The sequence below is a fragment of the Lasioglossum baleicum genome, chromosome 18 (genome assembly GCF_051020765.1).
Source record: "Lasioglossum baleicum chromosome 18, iyLasBale1, whole genome shotgun sequence".
NCBI classification, from domain to species: Eukaryota; Metazoa; Arthropoda; class Insecta; order Hymenoptera; family Halictidae; genus Lasioglossum; species Lasioglossum baleicum.
Genome location: NC_134946.1, coordinates 4919120 through 4935020, shown reverse-complemented (window position 1 = coordinate 4935020; position 15901 = coordinate 4919120). Strand labels below are relative to the sequence as shown.

The following is a 15901-nucleotide window of genomic DNA, read 5'->3' as shown; positions in this document are numbered from 1 at the left end:
TTTCCGTGGATTCTTCGGACCCGTAGAAAATACGATTATTCCATATATGAACCGCGAAATAGGGTGTAATAATCCGACGCAGCACCCTGTATTGGATGTATGATCGCATAGTGCTCCGTTTGCCAGTTGTCCTCATGTGGCACAGTGGTACGAGCCAACGTCTGCTCCGCCACTGTCGGCACACGACCCTCGTGTAATTACGTCGATCCATTCCCTGTTAATAGTCAGTAATACGTGCTGATATTAATACTACCGTCTCTATCCAATAGTTTACCCTAAACTATCGTATATATTACCGATATACTGCTTAATTTCTCATTCTATTACACTGTCCAACACCAAATTTGTTTTCAATATACTGTTGTGTCCTTCTCATAGAGTTTTTTGCGCTGATTCCGAATCTGTCCTTAATTTTGCTCCATACGCACAGTTTTTGAAAAACATGGCTTTGAAAAAAAACACATATTTTTCAACTTTCAACAAATATTGCGATGTTATTATAAAAGATATTGAATTGTTCTTTACAGCAAAAGATTCTGTAGACTTTCCGGAATACAATGATATCCAATATTAATACATTATGATTGTTTAAACATGTTTAAACAATTATTAAAGACGGAGAGACGCCACTTTTGCACCAATTTTTGAGGATATTTTTCAATTTATCTCAAAGAATTAGGGTCCAGCGGAAAATCGAACTATACCACGCGATAGAGCAGACTTTTATCTTGAGAAACCACCCTTTCAAGTTTGTAACATCGACGTTTTTTTTTGGAACCAGAAAGCAAAATATCTTCGCCCGACATGAGTTGTCACCAGTTTATTGAGATATTATTTCTTATTTTTTTAGATAAATTGAAAAATATCCTCAAAAATTGGTTTAAACATGTTTAAACAATCACAATGTATTAATATTGGATATCATTCTATTCCGGAAAGTCTACCGAATCTTTTGCTGTAAAGAACAATTCAGTATCTTTTATAATAACATCACAATATTTGTTTAAAGTTGAAAAATATGTTTTTTTTTCAAAGCCATGTTTTTCAAAAACTGTGCGTATAGGACAGATTCGGAATAAGCGCAAAAAACTCTATAAGAAGGACCCAACAGTATATTGAAATCATAAAAAAAGTTGAAATTTGTTGGACAGTGTTATCCATCCATATCTCGAATGATTCACTATTGCATCGACTCCACCCAACGTCCATTTCAAAGAATCCATTCCTTCGTCCAGAAGTTACAAATATTAACAATTAGACTGCGAATTTTATGCATTTATAACAAGAATGTGTACTTTAAAATAACAAAAATATTAGAGGAATTCAAACATACTATTTATTATTTTCACCTTGCATTGATAACAAGAATGAGTAGGTGTAATTTGATATAACAAGAATATTAGGAAAAATTTAAACACAATATTATATTTGTTTGTTCCGATTCGGATAAGATATTTCTATTTTGCATAAAGATCCGCAGTCTACTAATAATTTAATAATCCTATTCCTTATATTGCTTCGGACATTATGTTTTAAATTTTAAACGAACGGTGTTTTCAATTGCGTAATAATTCGAAGCCGAGAAGTGGGAATGCCTTGATTAAATAAATAATCCTATCAAATTATATACATAAGAGAACCATTTTGCGAGGTTCGCCGGATTTTTTAGAAATAGCAGAAGAGGGTGCGAGAGATATTTTTTCGAGTTACAGGAAAATAAGCAGCGGCATCCCATTGAAATGATTTTCTTTATGGCAGCGGGAATCGCGCCGCTGAATTTGACTTTATTTTAGGTGTTCCTGTTTCTTTTCGGAATGAGAGAACTTTTCACGCGGCCGGGGGAAGGTGCGCGCCGTAACGTTACGTAATATTATTCCAGGATTTTTCTTATTTCTCAGTCGGTTTCTTTCTCGCCGGGCCACTGTTAGAGGCACGTTCCGCTTTTCACAATTCCTCCCCGTCGCCGGGAAGCCGGAAAATCCTTAAAGAATCGCGTATCACTGCAAAGCGAATCACGTAGCTTTATAAAATCAATCGTCAGGCACGCGGACGCTCCTCCGCAAAATAAACAGTCAACAATCCCGACATTTAAACATTCACTTTCATTATATTTCAAAATATACTGGACATTTACCATCTCGAACAAATTGCGGCACCACTTATTGTTCACTATTTGAATTACGTGCAAGGAAATAATATCGTTCGTTCATAAGAAAAGTGGCACAACTCAAGATATATTTCCAAAACAAGCATAATAATAAATACAAGAATAATGAATAATAATAATAATATAAAGAATCTACACCTTTGGACCGGTGGACGTTTGTAAGAGAAACTTTCCGCAAAATTGTTTAAAACAAAGAAAATTGTAGTTAAATTTTTTTTTTTACATCAATACCTTCTACTCATCGCGGAGAGAAAAAGTCTGGAAAGAGCCACATGTCGCAAACAAATAACACTGTCCAACACCAAATTTGATTTCAATATACTGTTGGGTCCTTCTTATAGAGTTTTTTGCGCTGATTCCGAATCTGGTTTTAATTTTTTTCCTATACGTCCAGTTTTTGAGAAAATGGAGTTTTAAAAAAAGACATATTTTTCAACTTTAAACAAATATTGCGATGTTATTATAAAAGATATTGAATTGTTGTTTACAGAAAAAGATTCTGTAGACTTTCCCGAATACAGTGATATCCAATATTAATACATTATGATTGTTTAAACATGTTTAAACAATGATTAAAGACGGAGATGCACCACTTTTGCACCAATTTTTGCGGATATTTTCGAATTTATCTCAAAAAATAAGGGTCCAGCGAAAAATTGAACTATACCACGCGAAAGAGCAGACTTTTATCTTGAGAAACCCCCCTGTGAAGTTTGCATGGTCGACGTTTTTACCGAACCAGAAAGCAAAATATCTTCGCCCGACATGCGTTGACGCCAGTGGTGCTCTTCCACTAGCGCGGTCGTTCGTCGGGATACGGCGCGGCGCGCTGCGGTGAAACGGCGCGTGGCTATAAGCGCGCAATTATGTCAGCTTACTTAAATGTAATATTTTATTAAATGTGTTATACTATTGTTATTTATTATTTATTAGTATATTTATTCTGTATAAATTATTTTATGTATTTTTTAATGTTAGTCTCTCGTTTATGGTATATTTAATACAAAAAATACCTTTTGTAACAAAAAAATAATTTATTCACACACTACACTATTACACTATTTACAATGCTAATATATATGTGTACACTATTCAGATATAATACACTATATCGATTTAATATGGAGCAAACTATTTTAATTATGTATTTAAGTCAATAAAAATAGTCCCGTTTATATTGTGTTTGGACTTATTTTACTCGGAAGAATCTCGAGTGTTCATTGGCACTATAATTACAATACATAGATAAGACGACAATTACTGAAAATAAAATTTTTCAGTCAGCGCATTGCAGACTTTCCTTACATTGTATGTATTCCGTTGTCCGTAGACCGTCATTTATTTCAAAATATCGTGTTGGTTCTTAAGAAAACTGATGCCAGAGTTCAGTTTCGGCTTTGTGTTTGTTGAAATCAGTCGTGTCAAGCATTTCAAATCTGCATTGCTACGTATAAAACTTCATAAAAAACATTTATAGTTATTTATAGTATTTTAGTTGTTGTGTATATAATATATGTATTTTAGTAGTGTATTATATCTGAATAGTGTACACATATATATTAGCATTGTAAATAGTGTAATAGTGCAGTGTGTGAATAAATTATTTTTTTGTTACAAAAGGTATTTTTTGTATTAAATATACTATAAACGAGAGACTAACATTAAAAAATACATAAAATAATTTATACAGAATAAATATACTAATAAATAATAAATAACAATAGTATAACACATTTAATAAAATATTACATTTAAGTAAGCTGACATAATTGCGCGCTTATAGCCACGCGCCGTTTCACCACAGCGCGCCGCGCCGTATCCCGACGAACGACCGCGCTAGTGGAAGAGCACCACTGGCGTCAACGCATGTCGGGCGAAGATATTTTGCTTTCTGGTTCGGTAAAAACGTCGACCATGCAAACTTCACAGGGGGGTTTCTCAAGATAAAAGTCTGCTCTTTCGCGTGGTATAGTTCAATTTTTCGCTGGACCCTTATTTTTTGAGATAAATTCGAAAATATCCTCAAAAATTGGTGCAAAAGTGGCGTCTCTCCGTCTTTAATCATTGTTTAAACATGTTTAAACAATCATAATGTATTAATATTGGATATCATTGTATTCCGGAAAGTCTACAGAATCTTTTGCTGTAAAGAACAATTCAATATCTTTTATAATAACATCACAATATTTGTTGAAAGTTGAAAAATATGTTTTGTTTTTTTCAAAGCCATGTTTTTCAAAAACTGTGCGTATAGGAAAAAAATTAAAACCAGATTCGGAATCAGCGCAAAAAACTCTATAAGAAGGACCCAACAGTATATTGAAATCATAAAAAAAGTTGAAATTTGTTGGACAGTGTAATTATTGAGATATAAGCTGTTAAGGTTCCTGCAAAATTTGATTGTGTAGAATTATACGTATAGACAAAAGCCTACTACTAAAGTCCACACGACCGTGTCGATGAGACAGAACATGATCGTGTGCGTGCCTTAAGCCAAACGAAGTTTAAAGGGACATTCGTCGCTAGGCCCGTACCAAGTGATCGTTTCCCTGCCCATTCGGATCATAAATTTGAAGTAGCAAAATATGAAACAATACCTTATATCCATTTTTATACATAAGAATATTAATCCTGGGTTATAAAATACTAATGTCAAGTATAGGTACGTACAAATTTTTCAGAATCTTCTGTTCCTCCGTCGGATCAACAGGACACTGCCATTTTCGCGAATAAATTGTATTTAATAAAACTTTCGAACAAGGAAGGTAAGAAACGAAACAAATGCTGATAGCGAACGTGTTAACTTTTTTTTTACTGATGTCACTTTTCTTCTGAAAGAACGATATATTTCGATACAGTGAAAAAATTTGAAAATGTAAACAATTAAACAAAAATCTGAAAATGTTAATAATCCGAGGGTGGGTACGTGTTTTGGGAAATATCATAAAATGTAAACATTTCTTTAATAAAGAACAAATGAATTGCTTGTTTACGAAATGAAATTTTCACAAAATACGCACAGATTTTCTGACGAGTACAATTATATCATATTTTGAATCCGAGATTTGCATTCACACGCGTACAGCCATGGTAAACAAAGAGACGACGAATGCGCTCAATTAATATAACGAAATAATGGTGAGTACGAGTTTTGTAAAAAGAGGAAAAAATTTTCTCCAATCTTAAATTATTTGGCACGAGATTACCAAAATCTGAAACCTGTTTATAGCTTTGATTTCAGTCTCGAATACGTGGTGATGTTAAAATGCGAAGAGTGCATCGTTGAATTCTTTCTCGTTTATGTCTCGTCGCGGAAATAAATTTTTGACTCTAGTAGAAAAGCTTGCGCCTGGAAATGCAAATATTATGTACACATATCGTATAGCTTGAACCATATAATACATATACTCAATCCTGCTATTTTTATTATTATTCAGTGTTTATAGGCACTTCCAGTTGAGTTTCCACATTATTATGGTATATGTCATTTTATGTTAGTAGTGCATGAGAGTGTTTACTCTGTATTCTATTTACGAGTGCGTATCACATAAATGTATACATCATTTTGCAAGTTTAATCATTACCTTGCTGAACAATGCCTGCAAAATAGCCCCCAAAGTTGGGGATGAAAACCCTTTCAAAAACTCATATGAAGGAAAAATGGAGTTTTCACCCCTAACTTAGTGCTATTTTTCACAATCAAATATTTTTCAACAAGCTATAATATAAATTATTGTAGGGGGTGCAGTGTGTTTCCGAGCGTAACGACGCACAGTGCGTCGGCCAAGAGGGCAAAAATCAAAATTTTTAAAATGTATATCTGTTTACATGAATCTATTTAAAAAATACCATTTATTCATGAACATTCGCCAGAAAAAAAATCTGTACATCGATTGAAACAGAACATGTTCCTTCCGTCATAATCCGACACGTCCATTTTTGTTGTGTTATAACCTCAAGTACGCTCATAAAGGGAAAACATTATACAACGTAATGTAAAGCGAAAAATTGAATAATTTGCGATGGATCATTTAGTTCAAGGTGTGTACCAGTTATTTTGGCTCCCTAGCGGTTTTTACAATTATTATTTATCGTATTTTATTGATTCAAAGTGATCCGTTTGTTGAAACGCGAAATCGAAAATTCTTATAACTTTAACTAAGCTTTTCTCAAAAAAGCTAAAACATGTCTTGTGATTTTTGCTAGAAAATATTCGTAGGAGTATTCGTTACCGAATTCTATAAAAATTTTCTGCTCCGGCTTGCTCCCCTAATTAAAAAAAATATTCATTTAGGAAGATACCCAGAAACCACGTACGCAGAGATTTTCGAGAAATGGTTATTATTATCATTATTATTTATGATAAAATCGTACGAAAATAAACACGTTACTAAACAGTCGATTTTGACTTTTGACTTTTGTTTCACTTGTAGTTATACTGTATAATCCATATCACTATAGACGGTACGCCAACTTTGGATGCTTATATCTTGACAACGGTTTATACAAAAATAATGTTTTTGTAGTGTCTTGAAAATGTCTTAACCTCACCTATTAGAATACATAATCAAAAATGTACATTACCGTATGAAATTTCGAAAGTGACCTTCATAGAGCTTCTCAAGGTTACAACAATACCAAACAAATACAATCATCATATACCCCTCCTCATACCCTATAACTTTCATTCGAAACATTTTTTTATATGACGTATAGTTTTTAAGATATGGAATTTTGTCCAAAAAAACGGGCATTCCGACGCACTGTGCGATGTTGGAAACGGTAGCGACCCGACGATCAGCGGTTGATTGCGATCTTCATACTTTGTAGATGCGATGTTGAATTATTATTCGAGTACGACACGTTAACAGACAAAGATGTTTGTGATGTTTGTAAATCTCGGACGGAGATTTGTGAAAATGCAGTCAATAAACATCTCTGATCCTACACTATAGTATAAATTTCATTATATTCTAATTTTTTCTCTGCACCTTTCCTGTCCCCGAAAATATCGTGTGAATGAATCTAAAAAGAGAATGCAGTGGAGCCTGTTGTTAGACTTTTCTACGGAGCTTGCAGTCGTTCTCTTCGGTGTCCAGAAATCTTGTAATGAGTCCGAGGAGAAAACAGCCGGGCGAACGAATAACAAGCGAGTCGAAGGAGTCGAGCGTTGAAGTGGAAACTCGACTCGTCTGCATTGATATTGCATTCCCCGGTTATACAGAAAGGGAGCAATAGCCGAAGCACGCGTACCCGATACCCCGGATACTTTTAAATACCAGTCTGGGTACCCCTGTTTATCTCGAGTAGCCCTGACAGATGGGGCGTCGCCGTTCAAACAGCCCAGTCTCTCTAAAAATTGTTCAACTTCGAAATAAAAACATGTTCCGTTTTTATATTCATAATTGTACACGTGTACAATATATTTATTCAATGTCGACCTCTTACACTCAAGAAATGGGACTTGATTTACGTGATGAAAAATGACTGATTTACATAAAATATTAATTATCTATACAGTACCTAACAATACAAACTTGTACTGCTTATCCTATTCTTTGAATTCAAAATAAAAATGTTTTCCGACTGTAGCTTTACCAGGGATTAAATAAAAATTCATTTCATCCCTTAATAGATTTTATAACGGAGATTTTTTAGATTATCCGAATCTTTCGCTGTTTTATATTGCACCCAGAAAATTTCTACATAAATACACAAAGATCCGCAGTCTACTAATAATTATTTTCTCAATTTTCGGAGGCAGTCTATTATCTCTACAACTCTTTTACCTTGCAATACATTTATGGTTATATGTGTGTGTATATCACAGGAGGATAAGAAATGTCGGGCTCAAAGTCTCAGATGGGTACCAGGTTATGAACAGAAAGAAAGCAATTGTCAAAGCACGCGTATCCGACACGCCGGCTTCTTTTAAATACCAATCTGGATACCCCTGTTTATCTCGGGTAGCGTTGACAGGTGGGGCGCCGCCGCGCGTCTATTGATTGGTGCCCAGTCCCTCCCACTACGGTCTCACACTCACATCGATTCCTCTCGCCCTGCACCCCTACGACTCTGTCCTTCAACCCTATCCCGCCCCCTTTCTTCCACCTAGCGTTTTCTGTCTGCCATCCTTCACCCTTCTTTTTCTCGGTCTTTCATATTTTTCTTTCACCTCCGCGACTCTCTCTCTCGCTCTCCCTCTCTCGCTTAGACATCGGTATTTCGTTTGCTTCTAGATCCTTGGCGCTTCTTGCATTCCTCGGTTCGCTTCTTCAGCTCGTTTCGGTGTCGTTTTTCAGAAACTTCTTCGAGCGATCTATGCCATTTTTTTTCTCTCTCTCTCTCTCTCTCTCTTTTCTCTCCTCTCCTCGGATGGCATTTGTTACCAGTTTCCCAGATATCTCCGCGAGAACGATGGAATTCGTACCCTAGAACCAGTCCTTTCCCTGTTCTAGAATTCCTTCCACTGGTTCTCGTCCCTCCTAGCACCACGGACCGCCTCCACAGTTTCGTTTTTCCCCGTGGCCACTTAATTGTTCCCCTCTGTTCCGTAATTTATTTCAATTCTTTCCTGTTGTTCTTTCACCGGTCCGACCGATCCTCCTTGTCCCATTTGCCCTTGACGTCCACTTTCTCTCTCTCGCTTTCAGCCAATCAGCAAACCACCCCCGCATACCTATCCCCAACCCCTGGCACTGCGCGTGAATTCTTAAAACTCTCGGAATCTCTTCTCCCCTCCTCTGTGTTTACCTTTTCTTCCGCTGGTCTTTCGATTTGCTCACTACCCCTCGAATCGATTCCGCAATTCCTCTTGTGTACTTCCTGTTTCTGAGACTTTTGAGACTTTGAGGAAGCTTGCCGAACCGATGAAACCATGGTTTCAGAAAATCATTCTTTACGTATTTATTGGCGACTGGCGAACATAAATTATATATTTTTCTATTCTTAATTTTTAATCTCTTCTCCATGCTGGATGTAACGAAATAAATATAATGAAAGTTACAATGTCAGTGGGGGAATAATATTTTTTAAATTTTAATCTCTTCTCCATGCTGGATATAACGAAATAAATATAATGAAAGTTTTCATATCAGTGGGGGAATAATATGTAAATTTCATTGAAGGTGAATTATCCGCCCCAAAATCCCACAAAATCAAAGTAGTCATTGTAGTCGAAACTGCAGACTAAAAGAGAATATACTCTAACAATAGTGCCCTTTGTATCTCGTTGACGTGATCATATTGTTGGATAAACTCTTCCTTTTGCATTAAATAATTCATACGTAACTGTATGCATAAAAGCGTCACGATCAAAGATTGTTTCAATCTAATCCTTTTAATTAAAATCGAATTGCGGTCATATCAAATTATCAAAATTATAGACATCAAATTATCAAAATTATAGACATACTAAAATTATAATAATATCAAAACTATAAACATAGTAAAATTAATAGTAAAGTTACTTTAGTACCAATTGTTTGGAAACGATACTCCTATCGACAGTATCAAACAAATCCCACCCCCAACCCCAGTATCAGCTCAACTGGATTAGAATCGGCATTGGTCTCGATAAAAGTACCATGTTGATAGGCGTGTACTACATACTACCACAAAGTAATCGAAACCAGAAGCGAGTTATATCGATACATTGATCGAGTCATTACAGTACACCGATTCCTGACTGCGCGTGTACGGTATGGCGAACATTTTCCTTTCCTTTCGATAAATCTTTGTAGACCGTGGTTAACGAAATAAGAACGGTCCGAGAGAAAATAACTCCGTTGAAATCGTTGCTTCGGAATTTTGAAATTCAGTATCACCAGCCTTAACGCATTACGTACACCCGATTATTTAACATTTTTTATAAATACATATTGCAATTGTAATCGTAAACCTGCACATTTCTTTGGAATTTATTATGTTGATTACGAAAACGAGTACGTGTAATTTAAAGCAGTGGACGTGTTAAGAATATTTGGGGACATCAATGTATTAGTTTCACGTTAATAAGATAATTAAAAGAAGAACGAAATTTTTATTTGGCTCCTGCGTCTTACAATCAATGCGAACATTGTTTATTTTGCATAAAAATCAGTAGTCTAGTGATTATAATAAGAGTTCCAGTAAAAATTCTTGATAATTTCTTGCTCGTCGCGAAATTTATTGAGCCCGGAATTTCTACCTTCTTATTCAAACATTTTTGCACAATTTTACAGATCCTCGTCGCTTTTTAATAAATTTAATGAAATATTTTGTTAAAATATCAGATATCAACTCGGTTATTATACAGAATATGGTATCGCTATTATACGAAAGAATCCAGATTAACGTGGAGTTTCATACCACTTTAAACCTTCCTGCATACAGTGGATGCAACCCATAATATAGTTAGTACAATGCTTTATTTAATAAGTACATTTACTGCGAAACATTTCGTACGTCTAATTAACCGACTTCAAATTAGGTAGTCGGTGTGTTCTATAATAGCGCTCCACCCTGCTCCATATAAACACGTCATAATACACGAGTTGAATCCTATTCGCCTTCTAGAAACGAGCTAGAGAATCTGATAGGGAGAGAATGATCAAAACAGAGGCAGGTCGTTAGTCGATGAAACGGTGGTATACATATACAATATATATAGTTATGTACATCTTCTAATTATGAATTCAGAGTCATACTATAATACAATCATGAAGAATTAATTCATATTCATTAGCAGTATGGAACACGGAACATGGAAAGAAGGAGTATCATGCTTTAACGAAGAGGTGAGCAACTTCTGCGGGGTTCAGGGAACCCCCACTACCAAGCGACAGTTATGGATAAGAGCAGCTCCCCACTTTCGACCAGGGTTGCCATCTGCGAGTCTCGCCAGGCCTCTTACCCTTCCGCCCCTCGCCCAGCTGTGCTTCGGAGACCGCCTTTGCTTCCCCCACTCTTCCCACTAACGGAGGCTCCGCCCCCCCCGTTCAGCAGCCAAGTAGAGGGGGAAATTCTCCTTCGCTTAAGCCGGAGAGAAGAGTGGGGATGGGACCCACAGCTGGCTCGCGAGTCGCCAGTTCGCCATTCCTGCTTTAATGCACCACAATGATTGTCATAGTACAGTATTAATATTATTATTATTATTATTATTATTATCGTGATATACTGTACAAATCCGCAATTACTTTTGAAGCAACCTAATACATTGCAAGCATCAACATCCACGATTTCGTCTAGCATTTAAGCATTTCTGTATCATATCATGTGGCGTTCTGTTTGAACACCCGGTGTAATCCGTACGTTCGGTGGGAATACCCGGTGAAATTTTCCAGACAGGTGAACACTATTTGAACACTATTCACGGACCGCTCGTGTTTTCCAGTTTAACGAGAAAACGCGTGCGCGCCGGCAAACGCCCGCGAACACCATAAACTGGACCGGTTCCATCGGGGGCGACGAGTGGCCGCCATACTAAAAGATAAACAGATAAAACTAATGGAAACCGTCGGGGCGAGTGGCAGTAACCGAAACGTAACGACATTGTCGACCGCCCCCCGTCCGCCCGCCCCGGCGTCATTCGACTTGTAATGAGTATTATTCGAAATTTCCCCGGTTCCGCTCTCGCGTCGATAATTTCAAGCCTGGCCGATCAAACTTCCAGCCAGTCTCTCCTCCTTCCGCCTCGAATCATTTCGATTCAGCCGGATCCTCGAGTCTCCTTGGTTACTTAAACGCGTCGTGAGTTTTGTATTGACGAGCCCGATGCCGTCCCAGGCGACGGTAGAAGCTCTTACAAGTTGTCGTATTATACTATGCAGTTGTAACTATTATTCGATTCGCGATTCGGCTCGCTGCGCTAACGCGCCCCGCTCTCCCAATGATCCAGAACGGTAAGGACAAGGAGGTTCGATTGTAATCGCTAGACAGAGGATGTTTATGCGCACTTGTATCCGCGCAGGGAAATTCGGTGAAACTGGGAATGGATAAAGTTCGAAGCTTCCTTTGTGGAATTAGTATCAGTGAAGTAAAATTCAACGAAATCTATGTGAAATATTATTAATAGACCCCCCGCGGATTTTATGCATTTATAACAAAAATCAGTCGGTGTAATCTGAAACGGCTGAACCATTAGAAGAATTTAAAAGTTTTCTGTTGTGTATTATTTTCAGCCTGTTCAACGTATCAAAGAAGAAAATACCTTTATACCGTATTAGGTCGGCAACTAAATTCGCGACCTTTTATTTCGTAATTCTTTCATTGTATCACTACAGTGGTCGAAATTTCTATAAAGTCATCTTCTTTTTAGTCTCTATCTTTAAAAAGGATTTTTTCAGATTTAAGAATATATGCGAACATGTAGCTCGCTATGTACTGACAAACTTTTGTCGAAAACATTTTTTAATTGCACTACCGGAAATGCCTAAAAAATGGTGACATAACTTAACACGGGTACACCCTGTATATAAATGACTTCGTTTGAGAAAATGTGGCGAACTTAGTTGCCAACCTAATATTTCGCTTAATCATGTTGCTATCCAGACAGAACATTTTTATTTTGCACAGAGATCCGCAGTCTAATTATAAATTTAGTGTGACAATAAACGGCAGAAACTGATTAAAGTGGCTAATATCTGAACTTCCCTTGAGCATTATGTTTTTCTTACGTCACGTTAATTTTCTATTTTGTTTTTTCCACCGTACGGCTATCCGGTCTGGGTGTCGCGCGACGCAGTTTCCATTTCCCGTATCCCAGTAAATCCGAAAATCCCTAAAAATGCTAGCTGAATCCACCAAAGAGCCGTAAACTCGGGTGTTAAGGGCGTCCCCGGCAGAAAGTGACTCGGGTGTTCCAGCAGCCGTCCTAATGAGTGCTTCAAGCGAAATAATATGCACGCGTGATCCCCAGGACGCGTGTCCTGTTTCCGGCGCATCTCGGGTAATCCATTTGTCAAGGGAGTCGCAGGACACGTGAGCCACGGAGATTCATAAGGTTAACCGTGCAGGCGGCGGCTCCGTCGTCCACCGGATAGACGCTTGCTGAGCTAATCAACGCGTCCTGTCGGCTCCATGAGAAATTCAATTCGCCGACAATGACCTAATGAGCTAACTCGATTTAAATCTGCGGCCGATATCCATCGCGAAGTCTGCCGACTGACTGGTGGAGCGTGCACGCCATCCACGGAGACGTCTTGTCGCTTAGAAGCCCGACGATCCGATATTGTGTCCCTTAAGATATTCCGGGGGGATTTAAATTAAGTTCTTGCCCGCAGATATTGAATCCACTTTATGTTAATACCGAATGATCCGCACCCCACCGATGCGACGGGACGCGCGTCGCCGTTCAATCCAAGGGGTTGGGGCTGAAGACGAACGGCTGAATAATTTCCGAAAGCTTCTCGCGAAGAACCAGGCTTCGGGGGTGGTAGAAACGCTCGGCTCTGCTGATCCGCTCCCTTAAAGAATGAACTTCGTGAATCGACTGGATGGTTTGTCCGTCGGCCTTTCTCACGGGCTTTTCTTCTCGGTTATAATTCGATTAAGCGATTTGATGAATGGTCTCGCGGGGAATTTTCGTTCGGCCTGTACAGTATCCATAGAAATTGCGCCACTTAAACAATCATTTTTCTCGATTTCAAAGTATATGTGCAGGTATACGCCAATGGAATTTATTGCTACGCCTGAGGAGAAATTATTTATTTTATTTTTGAGATAATTTAGATCTCGTTTCCAAGGGTAGCAATAAGGAAGATGATTTCCAGTATAGAAGTAAGGGTAGTTTACTATAGATTGAAATTTGTGTGGCAAGGCACCTGGCAAGAATTAATTTATTTTATTTTTGAGATCATTTAGATCTCGTTTTCAAGGGTAGCAATAAGGAAGATGATTTCCAGTATAGAAGTAAGGGTAGATTACTATAGATTTAAATTTGTGTGGCAAAGCACCTGACAAGAATTAATTAATTTTATTTTTGAGATCATTTAAATCTCGTTTTAAAGGACAGCAAATGGGGGAGATGATTTCCAGTGTAAAAATAAAGCCACTTTAAATGACTGTTGATTGAAATTTCTGTGGCATCATTCAAATCTCGTTTTAAAGGGTAGCAATGGGGAAGATAATTTCCAGAATAAAAGTAAAACCACTTTACTGTGGATTGAAATTTGTGCGGAAGACACCTGGGAAGAATTCATTTATTTTATTTTTGAGATCATTTAGATCTCGTTTCAAAGGGCAGAAATGGGGGAGATGATTTCCAGTGTAGAAGTAAAGCCACTTTAAATTACTCTAGATTGAAATTTCTGTGGCAAGGCTCCTGGAAAGAATTAGTTTATTTTATTTTTGAGATCATTCAAATCTCGTTTTAAAGGGTAGCAAAGTGGGAGCAGATTTCCAGTATAGAAGTAAAGCCACTTTAAATTACTGTAGATTGAAATTGCTGAGCCACGAGCATAAAAACTGGATAAAATATAGGTATGAACCAGAGGTATGCTGTTCGCAGAAATCACAAAGTTAGCACCTGGGTACACGATTACCACATTTACTGCGCATGTAACAGGGATAACCTTGTTTTGAACAATATTCAACGGAATTAGTTGAAGCCCCGACGTTCGTTGTAAATCAGCTTTAATCGGAAATCCGGCCACCTTCTATCTCGGTGCGCGCATACAAACTCCCTCAGGTTTAGAATTTAATTCGGTCCTTATCTGGTTTCTCGACGTTTTCAAGCGGAGCTTTTTGCGTGGAGGTTAGCGTAGAAATGGACTAGAAATGTATCTCTAGCAATTTTCTTTTCCATTATCGTGCTGAGGGATGAATTTCGACTTATATATAAAATTCTAGAAAATTAAGGTAGTACTTTCATATTATAAACACTGAAATATCAAAACTGCGGATTCTTGTGCGAAAGTGAAAATTGTTTGACTAATTGCACGATACAGAAGCTACTATTTAATTAATTTGCAGACTACACTTGACACTGTCCAAATGACGATGACAAAGACACGGAACTATTCAAAGTTGAAGCAGTCAAAGTGATTTGTAACACCGAGGTGGGAAGAAACATTGCAACTTTCTAGTGCATTCGAATTCCAGAAGTCTTGACACGTCTTAAATCTTGGCAGTTGGAAGAAGCTCGACTAGGACTGCCTACAAGAAACGATTATGCCACGTAATTTACGTTAACTGAACTCTTACGTCAAGAAGAAATTTTCTAACAAGACTGGAAATTGTTCCAGACTTAAAATTAATTAATCATGAGTTTCATAATAAATTCATTGTTTGTCTAACGACATGCAACATGTGAATTCTCGTGTCTCGACTTTTCTTCGTGATAAACGAAATTGCCGAATTTTCCAAAACAATTCCGTGACGGGCGATGCCATGTAAAATTAACGTTAGCATTAGGGTCCCCGGTGACGCGTCCACTATAACCTAATACCGTGATACTTGTTATTTTGTGACGCAACAGCCCGGCCGATAGTTTATGAAAACTGATAACGAAATTATTGCGCACCTGTCCGTGTCGTAATGAAAAACAAATTGTCCGCGATTCCAGCCAGTAGCCGGCGCAAAGTTAACCAGGAGGACAGTATACGCGGCCCGTTAGTTAATTATCCATCGAGACGTGGCTTATCTCGATACAATGACACGGTCGAACGATACTCTCCTCTCTTATCCATCTATCGCATAACAACGGAGCGGAGTGCAACGACTGTGCGTCATAGGTGGGCCAGGAATTACTCGGTA

At 37.7% G+C, this 15901-nt stretch overlaps 1 protein-coding gene across 4 annotated transcripts in view; it reads right to left on the bottom strand.

Annotated features, from left to right (window-relative positions):
* Window positions 1-15901, bottom strand: part of Glurib (Glutamate receptor IB) — a 383859-nt gene that overhangs the window by 176821 nt on the left and 191137 nt on the right. The gene's annotated exons all lie outside the window — the stretch shown is intronic.